This window comes from Bos grunniens, chromosome 3, assembly GCF_055505025.1.
Source record: "Bos grunniens cultivar Pamir isolate PY7600 chromosome 3, Bosgru_T2T1.0, whole genome shotgun sequence".
Classification (NCBI taxonomy): domain Eukaryota; kingdom Metazoa; phylum Chordata; class Mammalia; order Artiodactyla; family Bovidae; genus Bos; species Bos grunniens.
The window spans coordinates 121,926,293-121,944,490 of record NC_141167.1 but is presented as its reverse complement, the minus strand read 5'-3'; the positions used below and the strand labels follow the sequence as shown (position 1 = coordinate 121,944,490).

The window sequence follows — 18,198 nt, the reverse complement described above, 5'->3', positions numbered from 1 at the left end:
TTTTCACAATTTACATCATTAAATGCATTCTTTCTTTTGCTGAGTAGCTCTCAAACATTCTTTACTTTCTAATATTATAGCAATCACGCTGGTTTAGCATGATTCGTTGACAACATTTTTGCATATAAGCCATAAAGATCACACTCTGTAATAATTTTCCAGTTTAGGTTGGGATGCTTAAATACATTTGAATTTCCTGATGATTCACTCCCTGATAATTCAGAGAATTTGGACAAATATGTTAGGAAAAGGAAGGTCAATTTTTATGTATTTGATATATATGTATTTAAAATATGTGGAAAAGCATTTCTTTACTTTGGTCAATTAAAAATCTTTGTTAGCTAGATAATATAATTAACAAATATGTTTCAATTTTCAAAATTTTATTTAAAAGTTTAAAGTCATTACTGAAAAATAAAGTTCAGTAAAATAATTATTCCCATTACAAAAGTGTTCCACAGTGTATTTATAAAATAAAAAGCAATCAAAAAATAAAGCAGTTTAATTCAATAAGTTGAGAATAATATTATATTCATGTCAAACTAGTTTTTAGTAAAGTTTGTAATTTTGTGTTGATATTGTTAATTTTCACCAAATTTATGTTTGTTTGTTTGTTTTTCAGATACCTAATTCATTTGTATATAATATATACCAAACTCAAATATATGGAAAGCCAGAGAAACATCTCAGAATTCATCCTTTTGGGACTTTCTTATGACCAGAACATACAAACATTTTGCTTTGTGCTCTTTCTATTCTGCTATGTTATCTTGTTGGTAGGGAATCTTCTGACCCTTGTATCCATTCTAGGCAGTTCTCTTTTTAACCAACCAATGTATTATTTCCTCAGTCATTTATCATTCATAGACATCTGCTATACCTCTAGTGTTATTCCCAAACTAATTGGTGATCTGCTAGGGGGGACAAAAAACATTTCTTATGATAATTGCATGTTACAGATTTTTGCAATGCATTTTTTTTGGGGGGGGGCAGTATTGAGGGCTTCATTCTTACTGCCATGGCTTTTGATTGCTACATTGCCATTTGTAAACCTCTCCAATATATGATTATCATGAACAGGACAAAATGTAATCTTCTAGTCTTGGCTACTTAGGCTGGTGAGGCTGCCCATTCTTTTCCTCAATTATCTATGATAATCCAATTGCCTTTTTGTGGTTCTAATGAAATTAATCACTATTTTTGTGATATCTTTCCTATGCTTAAAATTGCTTGTGCTGATACCTGTTGGGGTCTAGCCCCAGTAGGATCTAAGGGTACCCCCAGGATGGACGGCATCAGTGAATGAATGACACAGGGAGGCCAAGCTTCGGTGAGCAAGACCCATAACTTTATTTTCAAAAGGAGCTTTTATACCCTGACTTGTACTTAGAGGGAAATGAAAGATGTAAGGTCATGTAGAGTCAGCCCAAACACTCCAGCAGTTTTGCCCTTATGGAAACCAGGATTTTTTTTCTGTATGTCTTTCTATAAACAAGGGTCTTATGTTATGTACATTATCTTCTGGCCTGGAGGCCTGTTGACATTTTATGACCCTTTTTTGATAAAGGCTGATCAACCAGAAAACTTGTTTTCCCTTGAAGTGTTTTTTCTTTATATTTTTAACCTGTGTCAGCCTCAGAAAGTACTAAACAGAGTTACATTTTCATGGAGCAAAGGTGCAGTGGGTCACAACAAAGAAAAAATTTATTAGCTCAAAGGTCTGATGTTGTTAATACCAAGGCTACTACTTGTTTTTCTTACATTCCAACTACATTAACTAATGCACTCCCAGGTGCACAATGGATAAGGGATATGGGAACTTGGCAGCAAGCATTGGCCCAATAATGCAGCCCTTTACCAGTACTCTTTTATTAATGTTTCACCCCTTAAAGGGCTCTACGCTCATTAGGGCTTTTAGAATGTTTAGGCTTCTCGTGCCTTTCATGGTTGGGAAGTTGTGAACAATCATGTGTGTTAGTTGTAAGAGTAAGGAAAAAACCTGTCAAGCAAACTAGAATGCCAACAGAGGAGTTAGAATAGAAATATTCCTTTCATGCTGAGAAGACTTATCAACTTAGAGCCCTAAGTTGATTTTCTCCAGAGAAAGGTGGTTGGGGATAGCCCCCTGTTAATATCAAAAGAGTGGTTGAAAGGCATAATATAGTAAACAGTAGACAGACAGATTTTGGTTTCGGGGTCGTTGCTCGAGCAGGTCCAGGGAATCTCTCGAGTCCTGATCCGCCTTTGTCTGTCAGGTCTTTTCCATATGACCTTTGTCATGGGTGGGATCTCCCGTGGTGGCTCCCGGCAGATACCTACATCACTGCTGTCCTTCTGGTTGCCAATTCAGGAATGATTTCCTTAGTTACTTTTGCTGTCTTATTTGTTTCTTACGTCATCATCAGATCAGATCAGTCGCTCAGTTGTGTCCGACTCTGCGACCCCATGAATCGCAGCACGCCAGGCCTCCCTGTCCATCAGCAACTCCCAGAGTTCACTCAGACTCACGTCCATCGAGTCAGTGATGCCATCCAGCCATCTCATCCTCTGTCGTCCCCTTCTCCTCCTGCCCCCAATCCCTCCCAGCATCAGAGTCTTTTCCAATGAGTCAACTATTCACATGAGGTGGCCAAAGTACTGGAGTTTCAGCTTTAGCATCATTCCTTCCAAAGAAATCCCAAGGCTGATCTCCTTCAGAATGGACTGGTTGGATCTCCTTGCAGTCCAAGGCACTCTCAAGAGTCTTCTCCAACACCACAGTTCAAAAGCATCAATTCTTCAGCGCTCAGCTTTCTTCACAGTCCAACTCTTACATCCATACATGACCACAGGAAAAACCATAGCCTTGACTAGATGGACCTTTGTTGGCAAAGTAATGTCTCTGCTTTTGAGTATGCTATCTAGGTTGGTCATAACTTTCCTTCCAAGGAGTGAGCGTCTTTTAATTTCATGGCTGCAATCACCATCTGCAGTGATTTTGGAGCCCCCAAAAATAAAGTCTGACACTGTTTCCACTGTTTCCCCATCTATTTCCCATGAAGTGATGGGACCAAATGCCATGATCTTCGTTTTCTGAATGTTGACCTTTAAGCCAACTTTTTCACTCTCCTCTTTCACTTTCATCAAGAGGCTTTTTAGTGTCACATAGAGGTTATATTAAAGAAAAGAAGAAAAAAACTTATACTTAAGACAGAAGAGAAAAAAATATTAAAGAGAAAAAGAGGTACAGATAAAATAAGGGAATCTACTGATATAGAGATTCACCACTCTTCTGCCTCCTTTGCTACTCTGCATAATACATATTTAGTGAGTAATTTAAAAAGCAAAATGTTACAATATAGAAAACCTTAGTATTAGAGGATTCTGAATGTCAAGGTAGAGCAAACTCAATCAGGAAGATTGAGAACAGTTACACAGAGAGCAAATACAATTAGTTTAGCTAAGAACTTTGAAGCTGTTGGGAAACATTCAGCTTATTCATGACTTTTTGTGTGAGACAACTTGGTTATGAAGGAAATAACAAAAACAAACAAACAAAAATAACATGTCCCTAGAATCATAAGACTAGTTTGTATCTGACAACCAAATTAGCAATATCCAGATAGTGAAAGAAAATTAAAATAAACCTAAAAACAGTCTTTAGTATTTATCAGTATTTACCCAAATTGTTAAGTATTTGGCTTCCTTTTTTACACAAAAAAAGAGATAATAAAATGATCACTGGACACTTATTTGGATTAATGGTTCAATTCACATGAAATGTTTAAAACTTCTTCCAGGAAATATTAGGTATTATTATTATTATTTATCTTTTATGTCTGTGAAAGACCTGTAATAAACATCAATTGATATGAATTGCAATGGCTTCATTTTTAGCTATTAATATTTCATCACACTTTTGTTTTTTATTATGCTATATGAGATACTCAATCTATACACAATGATATGAAGAAAAACAAAGTGAAAGAGAAAATAATGGGTGTCCATTGCACAGTATATACCTGCTAATTCTACCTGCACTACCATGAAATATTTATATTTATACTAGAAATGCTCATATTAAAAAGGAGAAATTTGTTGTTATAATAATGAATTTGTCTTAGCAGCAATTTTAGTCCTTGTAGTTTATCATATGAAATGTTCTCTTTAAATCACATAAATATAAAAATGAGGATCTTGTATATATAAAATCAGTAACTCTAATATTAACAAAGGAAATTGGAAATAATGAGGAGGTGTTAGAAATGTAATTAAAATGTTATAATTTAAGTAGCAAGATTATGAAGTCTCTGATATTAAGTTGGAGGCTGTCAAGGAAAGACATTTAAGGGGAAAAAAGGAAACTAATTAACTGTTCTAATTATTTTCCCATTTTGTTAGGATAGTATCTAGTTAACATGAGAGAGACAGATTTTCAAACTATCCTGCCTATGAATTAATGGAATGTTTCTACTCATTTTTTTTTTCAGTTAGAATATGCTTTCTTCCAGGATCATATGAGCAAATTATCAAAATGATCTTAAATTCTTGGACTAAAAATATGCTTAACCCTAAACTATAGAAGCATATTGGAAAATTAATTGGAAATGAAAGTACCTACAACTTAAACTAAAACTATTTAAGAAAGTAACTTTTACTTATTTTTTCTGATTATAGAAATACTAATGATATGCATGATATCCTAAAAAAATATTTTCTTGGGATATTTATTTGTGAAATTGTCATTATTTCTTAAAGACATCATTGTAACCTAGAAAATAACAAAGCAGAGACATTATAATTACTCAAATTATAAAATATTCTATTATAAAAATTACTGAAGCCTGATCCCTATAAAGCAAGTGCCATTCACTTCTATATTATTGTTATAGTCATTTTGGCCACACTTTTCAATTTTATGTATAATTACTATCATTTTTCCTAATTTAAATTTTAAAAAATGCCACAGCTACTTTTGCTTCACCTGATACAGGATTTTCTTTACTGTTCTCCACAGTGCTTGTAAATATATCAGATTTTTTTCCAGAATCAAGGCTTCTTCTTGTCCAGTCGCTAAGCATGTCCAAATCTTTGTGATCTCATGGACTGTAGCACACCAGGCTTCCCTGTCCTTCATTGTCTCCTGGAGTTTGCTCAAATACATGTCCATTGAGTCAATGATGCCATCCAACCATATCATTCTCTGTTACCCCCATGAATCTTTCCCAGCATCAGGGTCTTTTCCAGTGAGTTGTCTCTTCACATCAGGTGAACAAAATTTTGAAACTTCAGCTTCAGCATCAGTCCTTCCAATGAATATTCAGGGTTGATTTCCTTTAGGATTGACTTGTTTGTTCTCCTTGCTGTCCAGACTTTCAAGAGTCTTCTGCAACATCACAGTTTGAAAGCCTCCATTCTTTGGTACTCAGCCTCCTCTGTGGTCCAACTCTCACATCTGTGAGACTACATGACTACTGGAAAAACCATAGCTTTGACCATATGGGCCTATACTGATAAAGTGAAATCTCTTATGCTGTCTAGGTTTGCTTTTTCCTTATTGCCACATTCAGACTTAAATTGAAGAAAGTAGGGAAAACCACTAGACCATTCAGGTATGACCTAAATCAAATCCCTTATGATTATACAGTGGAAGTGAGAAATAGATTTAAGGGACTAGATCTGATAGATAGAGTGCCTGATGAACTATGGACGGAAGTTTGTGACATTGTACAGGAGACAGGGATCAAGACCATTCCCATGGAAAAGAAATGCAAAAAAGCTAAATGGCTGTCTGAGGAGGCCTTACAAATAGCTGTGAAAAGAAGAGAAGTGAAAAGCAAAGGAGAAAAGGAAAGATATAAGCACCTGAATGCAGAGTACCAAAGAATAGCAAGAAGAGATACGAAAGCCTTCATCAGTGATCAATGCAAAGAAAGAGAGGAAAACAACAGAATGTGAAAGACTAGAGATCTCTTCAAGAAAATTAGAGATACAATGGCACCCCACTCCAGTACTCTTGCCTGGAAAATCCCATGGATGGAGGAGCCTGGTAGGCTGCAGTCCATAGGGTCACTAGGAGTCAGACACGACTGAGCGACTTCACTTTGACTTTTCACTTTCATGCATTGGAGGAGGAAATAGCAACCCACTCCAGTGTTCTTGCCTGGAGAATCCCAGGGACGGGGGAGCCTGGTGGGCTGCCATCTATGGGGTCGCACAGAGTCAGACACGACTGAAATGACTTAGCAGCAGCAGCAGCAGCAGCAGGGAACATTTCATGCAAAGATGGGCTCCATAAAGGGCAGAAATGGTATAGACCTAACAGAAGCAGAAGATATCAAGCAAAGGTGGCAGGAATGCACAGAACTGTACAAAAAAGATCTTCATGACGAAGATAATCACGATGGTGTGATCACTCACCTAGAGCCAGACGTCCTGGAATGTGAAGTCAAGTGGGCCTTAGAAAGCATCACTATGAACAAAGCTAGTGGAGGTGATGGAATTCCAGTTGAGCTATTTCAAATCCTGGAAGATGATGCTGTGAAAGTGCTGCACTCAATATGCCAGCAAATTTGGAAAACTCAGCAGTGGCCACAGGACTGGAAAAGGTCAGTTTTCATTCCAATCTCAAAAAAAGGCAATGCCAAAGAATGCTCAAACTACTGCACAATTGCACTCATCTCACACACTAGTAAAGTAATGCTTAAAATTCTCCAAGCCAGGCTTCAGCAATACATGAGCCATGAACTTCCAGATGTTCAAGCTGGTTTTAGAAAAGGCAGAGGAACCAGAGATCAAATTGCCAACATCTGCTGGATCATCGAAAAACCAAAAGAGTTCCAGAAAAACATCTATTTCTGCTTTATTGACTATGTCAAAGCCTTTGATTGTGCCTCAGTTTACTTCTCTGTAAAATCAAGGTAAAGGTAATATCTCTTTATATCATGATTTTTGAATAGTTTCTAAATATGAAATTTCTTAAAGCAATATCTGGAAAGTACTATATATTTAATAATTATTGGCCATCCTCAGCAATTACTAAGGGCTTCCCTGCTGGCTCCGATGGTAAAAATCTGCTTGCCATGAAGGAGACCAGAGTTCAATCCCTGGGTTGGGAAGATCTCCTGGAGAAGGGAATGGCTACACACTTCAATAAATATTTTTGCCTGGTGAATTCCATGGACAGAGGAGCCTGGTAGGCTACAGTCCATGGTGTCACGAAGAGTCAGATACAACTGAGCAAATAACACACACATGATTACTAACTATAACATCAAGGCCCCAGAGAAAATATAAGTACACCATCTCAGGAATTGTATCGTATACTATCCTTCCCTGAACAAGATAGGAAATATTATTAATATTAATATCAGAAACTTCAGAGATAGAGTCGTGTTCAGCACACAGCTCTGGTACTCAAATGCAAGAGTCTTCACCTCCTTAAATACTTTTTCCTTCTTCCTTAAAATAAGTATGCTGTGCCTAATTTAACAGGATTACTGTGGAATGTAAATAAGCTTACATATACAGAACTTGATACTCAAAAACATGTTAGTTTCCCCTCCTTCCTCTTGGAACCTCCATAGTGTTATAAATTTAGGAGGTCTTCACACTATTTGAGTGATAGTAGATTCTAGTAATTAAGGTTATGAGTTCTGGACCTACACAGAATGAGATACTGGCTCCAAAATTCACTTGGAGCATAATCACAGATAAAATATATAACCTCAGCTTCTTCATCTATAAAATGAATAATACTGTAATTAACTCTGAGATCTGCTTGATGAGTTCACTTATATAACAGCTTAGGACAGAAACTGGTATATATTAAGATAAAACATTTAGTAAATATTCATTGTCATTGACATTATATTTGTCATATCAATGGGTATATTGTATTATTCTTACTATACATTTTGAATAGCTTATTTAAAACATGTAATATTGTAACATGGGATGCATATGGATAAGACATAGCAGAGTTTCCCTGCCATAAACAATCTGCTCTTTCTTACCTGAAGGCTGGGGTTGCTCACTTTGGGGAAACATCCTATCATTAAGCCATATCTTTCTCTTTGGTCTGGGTTGAGCTGACTTTCTACATTTCTGAAGATAAATGTACTGTTTATTTCAGCCAGTTAATACTTTTGTTTTCTTTCTTTTTAATTAATTAACCTTATCCAAATTAGACGTATGTTTATGTTCCCCTTTGATAATTTTTCTTCATCTGAACTAAACTTAGGAAAAAGAAACCTACCACTTAAATACTATCCATTCAAGTAGCTTGTTTGAAAATTTCATCATACATTTTTGCTTCTGCATAATCTTAGAAGCATACTGGTGTTTTGATTTTAATTTTTTTTTAATATATCTTCAGTTTCTTCACTGCAGTACTGTCCACTTATCTTCTGGGCCAGTGCATTCTCCTTCATATTAAACTTTTTTCCATAATGGAATTCAAAGGGCTAATAATATGATTAAATTTTTGAAATACTAAAAGACAAGTAAATCTAGTAATATTTTGATAGCTGCTGAAAGACATGGCACTGATAATTTTAAGAGCTCATGTGCAAATCACAATTCATAATAGTTGAAGCCAGGTTTTCCCAAATAGTAAAAGTAGCATTTTAAAGTTTCTGGAATTTTTCAAAGGTTAGTTAGAAGGCTTAGATCATAAATACAATCAGAATGATTCAAATATTCATTTTAAGGAAAATCACTATTATAATTAGGAACTGGATTTAACTTACCAGCTGCTTAACTCATCAGACAGATTTCTTATAAGATCAAGCTTCCAGACAGATTTCTTATAAGATCAGGCTTCACACTTAAGATAAAGCCAGAATTTTAAAAATTATAATTTCCATGTAGTAACCCATCCCTAATTGCATAAAATATTACAAGAGAACTCGTGAGTTCCACTGTTACAAATATGTTTGGTAAATTGAACTAATTTTGAGATTTTTTTTTTTAGCATGCAGTTTTTCCATTTCTAAAATATAAATATGTGTCTCTCTGATATTTTACCTTTGTCTCTATAGAAAAGTGACATATATAGATGATATATTCTGCTTGATGTTAAATTGGCATTTAAGGAGAATTCTGACAAAATGTGTAATATAGAAAAGGTCTCAATATCTCTGAAGATATAGAATATTCCCATCAGTATACTTTGCCAAAGATGTAAATCATAGTTTTAATTTCTCAATTTCTACCTAGTAAATAAATATGTCAAAGTTCTTAATTATATTTCCCTATTGCATCAACATCCAAAGCACTGAGATCAGACATGGGACATGGAGACTATGAGGAAATGGAGTATATAATGACTATGTACATGGAGTATATAATGCTTATTTGTCAGGACAGGGCAGAATCAGTTAGCTGAGGGAGAGTGAAATGACCTGCCATGGGAAATACTGAGAACCTTACAGCTAGAATTAAAAGTTCAGAGAGTATACCCAGGATTTAAGACTTAATTTTTCCTGGGGAGGAAAAAAAAAAAAAAGCTTGTTAGGGCATTATAATTTCTGGCTGATGCCTGGAAAAGACTCCTATGCTTTACTCCTATGCTTTCTCTTTTTTAGGGGGGGGGGGCGGAGAGCTCACATGCCCCCATGGGATCTCTTGCAGATGCGCAGACAATTTCCCAATTTATCTTTGTAAGACAAACTCCTTTGTAAAAAAAAAAAAATGCTTTTTTTTTCTGATTGAATTGTCCATATGTATATTGCAGAAAATATATTTTAAAAGAACTGTAGCAAAAACAAAATGGTCTCATAAATTTATTCATATAAAAATATTTACTATCTCCTAATTCTAAAAGGTTGGACTTGGACAGAACTTACTATGGAGAATGCATTTGTTTAGTCGCTAAGTTATGTCACACTCTTTTGCAAATCCACAGAATGTAGCCTGTCCAACTCCTCTGTCCGTGGAATTTTCCAGCAAGAATATTGAAGTGGGTTTGCATTTCCTTCTCCATCAAACTCACATTTCCTGCATTGGCAGGTGGGTTCTTTACCACAGAGCCACCAAGGAAGGCCTAGGGAATGTATTTAGTGGTGAACAAAACAGCATTTGTCCTCAGTCAGGCTGGAGACTAAGGAAAGAGACAGACAATGAAATAAACAAGACAATAATCAAATGTATAATTACAAATAGTATATTTTAAATAAACGAATAGGAAGTTGTGGGTCATTTCTTTTTAATCTATAGAAGTTTTAGTCAAGTGTAAATCTTGGACATTTTTATGTTATACAGATATTTATTCTTTCAGTCAATCAGTTCAGTCCCTGAGTTGTGTCCAACTCTTTGCGACCCCATGAATCACAGCACGCCAGGCCTCCCTGTCCATCACCAGCTCCCAGAGTCCACTCAGACTCATATCCATCAAGTTAGTGATGCCATCCAGCCATCTCATCCTCTGTCGTCCCCTTCTCCTCCTGCCCCTAATTGCTCCCAGCATCAGAGTCTTTTCCAATGAGTCAACTCTTCGCATGAGGTGGCCAAAGTACTGGAGTTTCAGCTTTAGCATCATTCCTTCCAAAGAAATCCCAGGGCTGATCTCCTTCAGAATGGACTGGTTGGATCTCCTTGTCCAAGGGACTCTCAAGAGTCTTCTCCAACACCACAGTTCAAAAGCATCAATTCTTCGGTGCTCGGCTTTCTTCACAGTCCAAATCTCACATCTATACATGACCACTGGAAAAACCATAGCCTTGACTAGACCTTTGTTGGCAAAGTAATGTCTCTGCTTTTCAATATGCTATGTAGATTGGTCATAACATTCCTTCCAAGGAGTAAGTGTCTTTTAATTTCATGGCTGCATTTTTTCATGGCTCAACGTTTCCTGAATGTTGAGGTTTAAGCCAACTTTTTCATTCTTCACTTTCACTTTCAGCAAGAGGCTTTTTAGTTTCTCTTCACTTTCTGCCATAAGGGTGGTGTCATCTGCATATCTAAGCTTATTGGTATTTCTCCTGGCAATCTTGATTCCAGCTTGTGCTTCCTCCAGCCCAGCGTTTCTCATGATGTACTCTGCATATAAGTTAAATAAGCAGGGTGACAATATACAGCCTTGACGTACTCCTTTTCCTATTTGGAACCAGTCTGTTGTTCCATGCCCAGTTCTAACTGTTGCTTCCTCACCTGCATATAGGTTTCTCAAGAGGCAGGTCAGGTGGTCTGGTATTCCCATCTCTTTCAGAATTTTCCACAGTTTATTGTGATCCACACAGTCAAAGGCTTTGGCATAGTCAATAAAGCAGAAATAGATGTTTTTCTGGAACTCTCTTGTTTTTTCCATGATCCAGTGGATGTTGGCAATTTGATCTCTGGTTCCTCTGCCTTTTCTAAAACCAGCTTGAACATCTGGAAGTTCACGGTTCACCTATTGCTGAAGCCTGGCTTGGAGAATTTTAAGCATTACTTTACTAGCGTGTGAGATGAGTGCAATTGTGTGGTAGTTTGAGCATTCTTTGGCATTGCCTTTTTTGGGGATCGGAATGAAATCCCTTTTCCAGTCCTGTGGCCATTGCTGAGTTTTCCAAATTTGCTGGCATATTGAGTGCAGCACTTGCACAGCATCATCTTTCAGCATTTGAAATAGCAAACCGGAATTCCATCACCTCCACTAGCTTTGTTCGTAGTGATGCTTTCTAAGGCCCACTTGACTTCACATTCCAGGATGTCTGGCTCTAGGTCAGTGATCACACCACTGGGATTATCTTCATCATGAAGATCTTTTTTGTACAGTTCTTCTGTATATTTTGCCACCTCTTCTTAATATCTTCTGCTTCTGTTAGGTCCATACAATTTCTGTCCTTTATCGAGCCCATCCTTGCATGAAATGTTCCCTTGGTATCTCTAATTTTCTTGAAGAAATCTCTAGTCTTTCCCATTCTGGTGTTTACCTCTATTTCTTTGCATTGATTGCTGAGGAAGGCTTTCTTATCTCTTCTTGCTACTCTTTGGAACACTAAGAGGTGCTAAAATGAACTTATAAGTTGATGCAAAACTAGTCAAGTATCCAAACGACTATCATTAATTTCATTTCACCTGACACAATTTGAATTTCTATGGCCAGACATTGTTGACATTGATATTATTTTGTGTGAGTCAACTTCTCTGTTTTGAGTTGTAAAATGTCTTAGCCAAAAATAAGTAAAGGTAGGTAATAACCTAAATGCAAGAACTAGTATGGTCACTCACTAAATTAAAAAGAATCTCACTGTTATTTCTTGATATTATATGTGCTCTTAATGATCCAACTGAAGAGAGAAATATGGCTGATGCTCTTGAGAAGCTTAGAAGGGAGGAGATCACAGTGCAGAAGTGAAGGAGTTAAATCATAATTCCTTGGCTATGATTGATATTGACAATGAAGTGTTGGCTTGCTTATCTTATTAAACTATAGTTTATTTACAATGTTGCATTGGTTTCATGTATAAAGTCATGTGATTCATTTCATATATATGTGTGTTCATATGTATGTATATTTTCCATCTCAGATTACTTTTCATTATAGGTTATTATAAGATATTGATTTAGTTCCCTGTGCTATACAATAGACCATTTTTATCTATTTTATATTTGGTAGTCTGTATCTTTTAATCCCAAACTCCCAAATTTATCCCTCCCCTCCCCTTTTCCTTTTGGTAACCAGAAGTTTGTTTTCTGTGTCTGTGAGTCTTTTTCTGTTTTGTAAATAAGTCCATCTGTGTAATTTTTTTTTTAGAAACCACATGTAAGTGATTGCATATATTTGTTTTTCTCTGTCTGACTCACTTTACTTACTAAGATAATTTATTGGTCCATCCATGTTGCTGCAGACTCCAAGTATTTTAATGATCCACATTCACAACTTTTATTCCAAGAATAAAAATAAAGCAGAAACATTTGTGTTAATTTTTGAAGTTTTATTTTTCAATAATACAAATCTGGTTGGTTGGAGTATAGGGCTTCTGAAGCAGAGGGAAACTTTGAGGGTTGGCTGGTCTTCTTATTAAAGACCCTGCTTATTTCACACCAGAAAGTGATCTTTCACTTTCCTGCTGTGTTATGTTCTCTGACATGTATACTGTGCATGCCCTATATCCAGGAGTTTTCAGAGAGCTGTCAAGAGCTAGGTTTAAAACAACAACAAGTAAATATATTAGGATCTTTCTATAAGAATTTCTAGCACATAATATTTTACGTTTATTTGTTGGGCATTTTCAACTGAGTCATAGAACTATGCTATTTTTCTTTTTTATATTATGAACCCATTTTAAGAAGCTTCAACATTGACAACTCATTTTTATCTAACCTGGCTCTCTCTACAACTTGAAAACAAATTCTCATGCAAGTAGATCATATCCATGAAGTTTTTAAAAGACTTTTGAGATTCTACCCATTCCTAATCAGTTATCTAGTGGCCTGATCTTGCTCCTAGTCATTTCTGACATTGGGCAAAGGTGCTCCAGGATGACTTTCAATTCCTACTGGAAAAAAATGACTTTCAATTAACTTGAACAGTGCCAAAGATGTGATCATCGACTTTAAGTGATATTCTCCACTTGCTCACTCTAAGAAAAAAATAATTTCATCAGTAATAGGTGCCCATTGCACACTGTGCTGTGCTTAGTCACTCAGTCATGTCCTACTCTTTGTGACCCCCTGGACTGTAGCCTGCCAGCTACCTCTGTCCATGGCAATTCTCCAGGCAAGAATACTGGAACAGATTGTCATGAGCTCCTCCAAGGGATCTTCCCAACCCAGGGATTAAACCCAGATCCCCCACATTGCAGGTGGATTCTTTACTGTCTGAGCCACCAGGGAAGCCTAGTAATAGGAGCATGACATTAATATGAACCCCATTCTCACACCCTCACTGCTCCAAAGGAAAGTTATTATCAGAATGGTTACATTTCTGATGCATAAGAGGAGACTGGGCAACAAAACAGCTCGTAAGTATTGAGCACTTACTGTGTAACCAAGCAGTGTTTCAGTCCTGCCCATATCCTCACAAGACTATTTGCTGGGCTATTAGTATCACCTGATGGATGGTTTGTTGAGCATATGTCCCAGTCCTCATAGTTAGTAAGCAATTCTGAGTCCAGAACACATGCCCATAACAAATATACACTATCAGGTGCTAGAATTAGCCAGAGTTGCAGTTCACATTTTACACGGACAGAGTTGGGAGAGACAGTTCCTTTGAATAAAAGAAAAGAGATTGATGTGGGGCTTAGGTAAGAGTACTGGTGTTGGACATATGAGAAGCTCCAGATTGCCACTGGCTACACAATGATCAGAGTAGAAAGCTATATTTTTAAGAAATATAGTTGCAGGTCCAATATTTGGTCTTTTAGAATATTCTTTAAATGATACAAGTAAAATGTTGAAATTATCTTCTAAATCATTGCTACCCAAAATTGGCTTTATTGAATAAAGTCACATACAAGAATGGGCTTTATGGGTTCTCAGTGTTGATTTGTATTACATGATGCCTTTGATAGTCTACTGCTAAATATCTAAATTGATTACACAGTCAAAAGATCAGAGAGGAAGAGGAGATATAAATAAGAAAACAAGAAAACTAGAAAAGAGCACAGCAGAGAGTCTGGATAAATCCAGGGAGTTGTAAGTTTTACTCATACTTAAATCTATATATTGTTAACAAAATGAAACAAAAAAGCATATAAGGCAAGTGTTATACATTTTAAAGTCTTCAGTATAGAAAATTCATATATTCAGCAAGTTCAGTGGTGAAAATCAGAGGTATCTTTTAGTTCATTTCCTTTCTTACTGCGATATGGCACCAGAGTTTCTTTATGACATTCTTCATCTCCAAGTTTCTCAGCATGTAGATTAGAGGATTGAGCATGGGAACAATGATGGTATAAAAAAGAGCAAACACTTTGTCTTCTGGTAAAGTAGTTGCTGGTCTAACGTTAAATGAAGAATAAAAGAGCGAAAAAGAGGACCACCACAGTGATGTGGGAACTGCAGGTGGAGAGAGCTTTGCAGCGATTCTCTACAGAGTAGGACCTGACAGTGTATAAGATCACAGCGTAGGATATCAACAAGACCACAAAAGTCACCAGGCCCATGAGGCCTGAATTGGCGATGACAAGGAGACTGATTCTGGTGGTGTCAGTGCAGGCCAGTTTCAGCAAAGGATACACATCGCAGAAGTAATGATCTATTTTGTTGGGGCTGCAGTAGTGTAAAAAGATGGCCAGGATAAACTGATGGAAGGAATGCAGGAAGCCCCCAGAGCAGGAAGCAGCGATCATGGCAATGCACTTCTGTCTGGTCATGATCAGAGTGCAGCACAGAGGCTTGCAGATGGCCACATAGTGATCATAGGCCATCCCCGTGAGGATGAAGACCTCGATCCCCGCAAAGAAGTGCATGGTGAAGAGCTGTGTCATGCAGCCATGGTAACAAGCAATGCTACCAGCACTGCTGCCAGCAAGTCAACAATCAACTTGGGGGTCACAGTGGAAGTGTAACAAAGGTCTGCGAGGGAGAGATGCCTCAGAAAGAAATACATGGGCTGCTTCACCATGACTGGAGGTGATAGAAATCATGACAAGTAGGTTTCTGATCAGAATTGCAACAAAGTAAGAACAGTAAAAAACAGAGAATTTCAATTTCCTTTTCTGAGAAAGTCCTAAGAGAATAAATTATGTGATGTTATTCCTATTTTCCATGACTCAGAGCAGTTTGTAGCCACCTGAAATTAAATAGTTATCAATCTTTATAAATATGTAAATACGATGATGTATATTATTCCTTGTTATGGGCATTTTAAAATAGAAAGCATTCAAAACTTGAAGAAAAAGATTTGATTTTTATTTTAAAAGGTTTTCCTTGCGTTCTTTTTGTCCCTTTCGGGAAAATATTAATTCCTGATAAACAACTTTGACACCTGATTTAAAACTAACACTGTAGAATGCAGCATATTTATGCAACCATTCTATTAGCATGTATTATCAAACATGCCCTGGTAGAATTCAAGAAATGGTACTGTAGAAAAAAATCAGTCATCCCTTTCCTATTCTCACTATTTGTTATTGAGAAAATAGACACAGAAATGAAACCTTGAGAGAAAATTTAAAAAGCACTTATATGTGGATAATGTTATATGTGAGAAATTTCCTTCCATCTATCCTAGGTGGAAATGTGATAAATAGAAAAAATCAACCAATTTGGAATCATGAGGTATATATACATGGCCAAAATCAGCTATATATCTGTTTTACCTAATTTACAAATATGATTAATTTACAAATGTGCTTAATTTACAGATAGAATATTATATTTTATAGTCAAACAAAAGGATAACAAGCAAAGTATCAGATTAGACCAGATCAGTCACTCAGTTGTGTCCGACTCTTTGCGACCCCATGAATCGCAGCACGCCAGGCCTCCCTGTCCATCACCAACTCCCGGAGTTCACTCAGACTCACGTCCATCAAGTCAGTGATGCCATCCAGCCATCTCATCCTCTGTCGTCCCCTTCTCCTCCCGCCCCCAATCCCTCCCAGCATCAGAGTCTTTTCCAATGAGTCAACTCTTAGCATGAGGTGGCCAAAGTACTGGAGTTTCAGCTTTAGCATCATTCCTTCCAAAGAAATCCCAGGGCTGATCTCCTTCAGAATGGACTGGTTGGACCTCCTTGTAGTCCAAGGGACTCTCAAGAGTCTTCTCCAACACCACAGTTCAAAAGCATCAATTCTTCGGCGCTCAGCCTCCTTCAACAGTCCAACTCTCACATCCATACATGACCACAGGAAAAACCATAGCCTTGACTAGACGAACCTTTGTTGGCAAAGTAATGTCTCTGCTTTTGAATATGCCATCTGGGTTGGTCATAACTTTCCTTCCAAGGAATAAGCATCTTTTAATTTCATGGCTACAGTCACCATCTGTAGTGATTTTGGAGCCCAGAAAAATAAAGTCTGACACTCTTTCCACTGTTTCCCCATCTATTTCCCATGAAGTGGTGGGAACGGATGCCATATCTTCGTTTTCTGAATGTTGAGCTTTAAGCCAACTTTTTCACTCTCCTCTTTCACTTTCATCAAGAGGCTTTTGAGTTCCTCTTCACTTTCTGCCACAAGGGTGGTGTCATCTGCATATGTGAGGTTATTGATATTTCTCCCAGCAATCTTGATTCCAGCTTGTGTTTCTTCCAGTCCAGCGTTTCTCATGGTGTACTCCGCATATAAGTTAAATAAACAGGGTGACAATATACAGCCTTGATGTACTCCTCTTTCTATTTGGAACCGGTGTGTTGTTCCATGTCCAGTTCTAACTGTTGCTTCCTGACCTGCATACAGATTTCTCAAGAGGCAGGTCAGGTGGTCTGGTATTCCCATCTCTTTCAGAATTTTCCACAGTTTATTGTGATCCACACAATCAAAGGCGTTGGCATAGTCAATAAAGCAGAAATAGATGCTTTTCTGAAAAGTATAATTACTTCTATTTTTTCAAAAGGTATCACCTCAAACTGTAAAAATATTTGTTTTTTACATTCAGTAAGGCATTTGAGGTTAATAGTAGGTTTCACTTGAATTTTAGTCTTATACAGTGTCTTACTCACTTACATAAATTGGCTTCTTTCTAAGCGATGTACTCAGTCTGTTAAACTCTTCCTAATAACAGTCATCCTGAAAATGTTTGCTCCTTTCTGTTCCTATATCACATGTCTTAATATCTCAGGCTGGCTTTTCTCTCTTCCATTCCTCTTTTTTTTTACCTCCTCCTCCTCCTAGTCACTGCTGTAAAGTAATGTAAGACCAGCTCTAATAATATGCTTATAACTATTATGCCTTTGAACAAACCAGTACATTTCCACTGGCAGAAGTTCAAGAGGCATAGACTAGGGAGAACTACTGAGAATTAATCATTCCACTAAATCACACCAAAATTCTCTACCTCAACTATATAAAACACAAGACCTTAGTATTTACAATATTTTATTTCATTTACTCCAAACTTCAGAACCAATATATTCACAATTTTTTTTCAAATCTGTAATGCTCCTCTCCTTATTTTTCATTTTCAGTGAAATTGTCATTTGAATCTGTGTACATAAAGTAGGGTTTGGAAGAGAAAAACTGCAAATCTATCTAGTGTATGAGAATCATCATCAATGGCCACAAAATGACATTTAAATATGTAACAACTGAATAGTGAAGAGAGGATATTTGTAGTGGTCAAATA

At 36.9% G+C, this 18,198-nt stretch overlaps 2 pseudogenes across 2 annotated transcripts; one reads left to right on the top strand and one right to left on the bottom strand.

The window, feature by feature from the left end:
* The first annotated feature begins 665 nt into the window (after window positions 1–665).
* On the top strand, window positions 666–1,584 carry LOC147377138 (olfactory receptor 4P4-like; annotated as a pseudogene). Its single transcript, XR_015161383.1, has one exon. The product of XR_015161383.1 is annotated as an olfactory receptor 4P4-like (transcript).
* Window positions 1,585–13,996: 12,412 nt separating this feature from the next.
* On the bottom strand, window positions 13,997–15,680 carry LOC147377137 (olfactory receptor 4P4-like; annotated as a pseudogene). The gene has a single exon (XR_015161382.1). The product of XR_015161382.1 is annotated as an olfactory receptor 4P4-like (transcript).
* Between the last annotated feature and the right edge of the window lie 2,518 nt (window positions 15,681–18,198).